Source organism: Homarus americanus, unplaced genomic scaffold (assembly GCF_018991925.1).
Source record: "Homarus americanus isolate GMGI-L3 unplaced genomic scaffold, GMGI_Hamer_2.0 scaffold6392, whole genome shotgun sequence".
Classification (NCBI taxonomy): Eukaryota; Metazoa; Arthropoda; class Malacostraca; order Decapoda; family Nephropidae; genus Homarus; species Homarus americanus.
The window spans coordinates 448827-455000 of record NW_024722078.1 but is presented as its reverse complement, the minus strand read 5'-3'; the positions used below and the strand labels follow the sequence as shown (position 1 = coordinate 455000).

The 6174-nt window shown below is 43.9% G+C and overlaps 3 non-coding genes across 3 annotated transcripts; 1 reads left to right on the top strand and 2 right to left on the bottom strand.

Annotated features, from left to right (window-relative positions):
* Positions 1-3425: 3425 nt before the first annotated feature.
* Trnal-aag lies at positions 3426-3507 on the bottom strand. Its single transcript has one exon. It is a non-coding gene; the product is annotated as a tRNA-Leu (tRNA).
* A 1444-nt stretch (positions 3508-4951) lies between these two features.
* Trnal-aag lies at positions 4952-5033 on the top strand. The gene has a single exon. It is a non-coding gene; the product is annotated as a tRNA-Leu (tRNA).
* Positions 5034-5362: 329 nt separating this feature from the next.
* On the bottom strand, positions 5363-5444 carry Trnal-aag. Its single transcript has one exon. It is a non-coding gene; the product is annotated as a tRNA-Leu (tRNA).
* Positions 5445-6174: the final 730 nt, after the last annotated feature.

Here is a 6174-nt window from a genome sequence, read left to right as displayed (position 1 = left end):
TGCACACTTGATTCACTGGCCTGTACATTGATTATTATCCTTTACATGTATCTAACTTTCATGTGCACATCTCAAAGCATTGTGCACTTATACCAGAGTTATGTATTTACACTATGAATGTCATGCGTACTAGATTTATGGATATATTCACTAAACAATCACGATTATGTACAGTCGCCTGCACTTCTACCTGGTACAGTGATTGGTACGCTCGTGAGATGTGGCAAGGCTGTGGAGGGCTTATCTAGCATTCTTATAGCCTAGCTACTATTGCGAGGTTCCTTCGGGGCCATGTAAACAAACACAGAGCTCTGATGTTTTACCTCCCCCCCTCCTCCTACTCACCTTTCCATCTCTCCCTCTTCCTCATTCGTGCTCTTCTCCCTCCTTCCTCTTTTACCTCCGAGATGACAGACCAGCAGAGGCGTTGTCATTCATCAATATTACCGTGTGTGTGTGTGTGTGTGTGTGTGTGTGTGTGTGTGTGTGTGTGTGTGTGTGTGTGTGTGTGTGTGTGTGTGTGGAGAGCGTCAATATCTGGGGCGGAAACCTCCTGTAGGCTGCCACGCGTGCTTATCTTCCTTTCTCTCAGATCTCTTCCACCTCCCCTTCTTCTTCCTCCTCCTCTTCTTTTTCTTCCTCCTCCTTCTCCCTTTCTTTTTCCTCCTCCTCCACTTCTTCTTTATTATCTTTCTCCTCCTCTTCTTTCTCCTTAGCCCACTTCTTTGCCCTCCCTTTTTTATTCTCCTCCTTTATTTCCCCTCTTCTCTTCTCCTCTTCCTCCTCTCACTGGCTCACATATATGTGTGTGTGTGTGTGTGTGTGTGTGTGTGTGTGTGTGTGTGTGTGTGTGTGTGTGTGTGAAAAGACTTAACAAGAAGATAGACATATAATATTGACGTTCAAAAATACCTTAGCAACATTACTTGAATTTATAATATATTACCATGAAAAAATAAGATCCAATTAAATTAAGTAAGTAAAAGGTTCTATATGATTGAAAAGCAAAATTAAACAATGTTCCTGACTTAACATTATCAGCTCCAGGTAGTACATCATTACAGAGTTAATTATCACGTAGAGAGGCTGGCAGGTTGAGCTACTGTAGGTCGTGTCAGTGTGAGGGGCAGGTAGATAGGATACTCTCTGCAGGTGAGATGGTTGCCCCTAGTTAGCTGAATTTTGGCTTCACGGTGAAATATAATTCTAGCCGTGATAAATCATACTATAGTGTATATATTAATTATAACAATGATCATAGTAGTTGTAATAATGATAGTGATGACGATATTAGTGTTACTACTACTACTACTACTACTACTACTACTACTAAAAAAGACAACATAGCTACGGCCACAACTTCGCCTTCTCTACATTCTCCTACTTTCCCTTCTCTCCCTTCAACCTCCCTTACTAAACACAATTAACCTCCATTCTCTCCCTTACGACCAACAGCAGAATCCCCACACCCCACTGGTAATCTCAACATCAAAGGACCAATTGTACCCGTTTCCTAATTCGTGTACCAGACAGTAAAGACTAAAACAAAAAGAAAATCCAACAAGAACACGAGATAAAAATTCCACCTGATTTTTACCCGCTTGTGTCCCTTTGTTGTGTTTTTTTTTGGACCTCCAAGGTGTGTGTGTGTGTGTGTATGTATGTATGTATGTATGTATGTATGTATGTATGTATGTATGTATGTATGTATGTACTGACACACCTTTGATCGCAGGTACGTACGAATCTCCCTGTTCAGAAGGAAGCAAAGTGTGTGATAAATAAACTATCTCCACTAACATCCGGCGTGAGGCAGTACATCCGGAGTGCGGCAGTACTACTACTACTACTATTACTACTACTACTTCTTTGCTGTCACTCCGAATCCTGGTGTGACGATCATCCAGCTAAGATATCACCTTCGTGGGTGAATTCTAAGGTGACCAGAGAGGCCGATACAGGACCGGCAAGGCAGTGCACAGATGTTGCACGTGTGGAGGGCTACATCTAGTGTGGGAAGGGCGGCGGCGGCGTTTTTCCGACGTTGGGATTGTCTGCCTCAGTATGCAGTAGGTCTAACTCGAAAGTATTGACACCTTCTCGTGTAGTGCTGCTCCAAGCGTTGCGATGTTGAATGATCGTCTCCCAGGTGAGGGGATCGATTTGGCACTTTTTCAGGTATATCTTAAGACTACCCTGATACGTTTTCCGTTGCCCACCATCGCAACGTATACCATTCGTTAAGTGACTGTAAAGTAGCTGCTTTGGCAGCCTATACAACTATACTCACAATAAAACCTCTTCAACACAAGACCCAGACCTCCAGATATCCTGACACATTAGCCTCTTTAACTCTACTGAGAAGCTTCTATCGTCGTCATCACTAATTACACCCTCCACGAACGTCTGTTTTTGAAGCAGGATTAAACGATATAAGTAGACACAATCACTAGGCTAGAGATTATGATTAGGAACAAGATTGGCTCCCAACCTTTGCTCATCAAGAAGATTACGAGGTCTTATTTCGCCAAGACCCTAATGGTCCTCACAACCTGACTACCCACACACTAGTGATCTCCTCCTTTTGAGTTACCAGCTATTTCAAAGGCGAGAAAAGTCATTATATTTTCAATCCGACAATATTAACTTAAGGAACGATTCTCTTTTTTAGGATTAAATGGGATTAACAAAGAGAAGAGATGACTACTCGTATTTCTTTAACAGTGAAGTAACGATTAAAAAACTAGGAGATTTAACTCCTCTGGAGACACACACACACACACACACACACTATGAAATGCCAGAAAGTATCATTAAACTCCCCGGGAAATTTATATCCAGATTCATATTATGATTTAAACCTAAACCCTGAGCTATCCCTCTCTGGGGTAAGGCATCGTGGTATTAATAAAATTTCTTAAACACCGAACAAAAAATGTACACAAGAGAGTTACAGAAGCTGGTGTTGTGTATGTGTGTGTGTATGAGAGTGTGTGTGTGTGTGTGTGTGTGTGTGTGTGTGTGTGTGTGTGTGTGTGTGTGTGTGTGTGTGTGTGTGTGTGTGTGTGTGTGGGGGGGGGGGGGCAAGTGTGTGTTTGTGTGTGTGAGTGTGCGGGATGAGAGTGTGTGTGTGGGGAGGGGGGAGGGGACGAGAGTGTGTGAGTGTGGGAGGAGGAGGACGAGTGTTGTGTGTGGGGGAGGGTGAGGAGGGGACCAGTGTGTGTGTGTTTGGGGGAGGGGGGAAGACGGGGGACGAAAGAGTGTGTCTGTGTATGGTCTGTCGCACGAGTGTATGACATTATATCAGTGTCAAAGGCTTAAAAGAATGTCAAGAGTGTTTCTTTACTTAGTATCGACAGATTTATGTCCACCGTTACTGTTCAATTGTGTTATCACTTCAGTCAATGTCGATTTAAAATCACTGTTGGCAGCGGTGGGATTCGAACCCACGCCTCCGAAGAGACTGGTGCCTTAAACCAGCGCCTTAGACCGCTCGGCCACGCTACCAATAAATGTTACTGTTAGCACAATAAGAATTTAGTTAATATTTCGCGGACGAAGGATCTCTGGTGGAAGCAGAACCTAGGACCCGGTATCAAGGATGATGCAGAAGCTTCTTCCCAATTTACAGACGAGGTCATGGTGATGATCAGAGAGAGCAGAGAGGGTCAGTGTCTTGACCTTTTCTTGATATGCGGAACTTGCATGCCAAGCTCTGCAGTTTTTCTAGGTGTTTCTGTTGTGTGGCATTTAGGGAGGAAGACCAGGCACGGGATGTAATAGTTGAGGTTCGGAAGATTGATTAAGTACTGAGGAGCTCGAGCACGGGAACTCCGAAGGACTTGAGTCGGCGGAGGAGGTGGAGACAAAAACTCGGGGATATGCCAATTGCATGACATGCGCTTTCCAATTTAGTTTGTTATCTATAGCGACGCCGAGGACCTTGGTGTAGTCCACAGCTTGGAGAGTGTTGGGGCCCAAAGTAGTGGAAGGAGGTGAGACCAGGTCAGAGGAGAGGCTGATGTACATAAACACGGTCTTGGTGTGGTTGATGGTGACGTGGTTGTTGGTGGCCCAATTTTGGAGACTGCTCAATATATCCTGGAGGGCGGTGTAGTCGGGAGCCGAGCTATTCACACTTATCTCAATGGTGGAGTCGTCGACATATATTCAAAGAGCAGAAGTTTCTCTTAGGGTATCATTGATAAGCATGAGGAAGCAGAACGGTCCCATCTTGGTGCCTTGGGGGACGCCACAGTTGAGTGACTGAAAGGTGGAGACAGCCCCTCGGAAACGTACTGCTGGGCGTCGGTCACTAAGGAAGTCTGTAAGCCGTGGTATAAGACTTCTCCGAAACCCGAGGTCGATAGCTTTGTTGATGATTTAATTGTGGTCGACTAGGTCAAATATCTTGGTGAAGTCAATGAAGGTGGCAGCCACAGACGTCTTTCGTTTTTCTAAATGGCGGTATATATAGTAGAGGAAGCTGACAAGACAGTGAGTGGTGGAGGAAGTTTTCATATTTCCAAAATGCTTGGGATGCATGACGCCTGCAATATCAGCATAAGCCCAGTAAAAAAACGAAACTTTCGCATATTAAGCTGATTGCAATGGGTCGTAGCTGATTTAAGGATTGTGGGCTGGTTGACTTGGGCACTGGTGATACGTATGAGGTCTTCCAGTCAGCTGGGCATCTTGCTTGGCTGAGGGAAGCATTGATGATGGAGCAGAGGGGATTAGCTAGCTCCGGGGAAAACTCCTTGTAGAGTTTCATTGGTAAGTCAATGGGGTGGTGGAGCGCTTTAACTTCTGTTTGTCGAAACGTTTGGCTACTGCAAATTTTTGTACTCAGGGAACTGTAAATACTGGAGTTTTTTCTTTTACAGTTAATATATTTTCTTGTTACCTCTATTTTATTTTTTATTCTTGTATATTTATTAACTTGTTTATCGGTAGCGTGGCCGAGCGGTCTAAGGCGCTGGTTTAAGGCACCAGTCTCTTCGGAGGCGTGGGTTCGAATCCCACCGCTGCCAGCGATGTTTTTAAATGGAGTTGACGGGAGTGATAAGATACTGAACAAAGAAACCCACACCAAACTTATAAACATTTGACGTCCGCTTAACTCTTCGGATGTCACCAATCTAATTTGGTTCACAGCTGGTTACTTTCTTAAGCTCGGCAGCATACAACACTTGCACTGTAGGAAATACAGTCGCCAGTGAGTCAAGAATGCACGCACTCACGACCAGTGAGATCAGTACGCGTACTCCCTGTGAAAGCACCGATACTATAGAAATACTGCACAAAGCTTTACTTGTTACTATTCTGCAGTCATGAGTGTGTGTGTGCCAAAAATATCTCCTGGCAGCGGTGGGATTCGAACCCACGCCTCCGAAGAGACTGGTGCCTTAAACCAGCGCCTTAGACCGCTCGGCCACGCTACCTTATATTTACATTGTTCCCCTCAACTGATTCCCCTTCCCCTTCATCCCTATCCCCTCACTTTGTCCCTTCATTTCCCTCAGTTATTTCCACCCCACCCTACTCCCCATGTTTCTTTTTTTGCCCTACATTCTCCCCTGATCCCCTCCCCGCCCACTACACCCCAGAACTCATCATACCGCCAACACATACTGTATATACATCACACAGCCCCCTTTACCTGGGCAAATATATTACTATATTTATTGGGAAAAACGTCCCTTTTTAATTAGAGTATATATAATATTGTCACCTGTGCACCGAGAACCAATAACACTTGTTTGAGAGTGACCTACAGCACAGGTGAGATATTCTTCATTTTTCCTGACGAAGGTGTAGGTGATAGGGTGTCGTTCCTTCATTATACCTGAGCTTTTGACAAATATCCTTAATAAACACAACAGTCGTATATGTTGTATGAGGTAATTAGGAACGACAGAAGAAAAGTTTACTCACATACAACTGTTTTTCTGATGATTTAAAAATAAATTCTTAAATATTGTGAATAATTAATATCAAAGGCGTTTCTCTCACGCCCACACGATCACGTTTACCTGGACTCTAATAATCATGTTTAACTACGTCTTCAGTTGTTGATCTGGATTAACACTAATAACATGATGTTTTTAGTTCCCGATTAATAAAAAAAGGGAAATGGTACAGTGACTTATCAGTGACACACATGGTTGACCC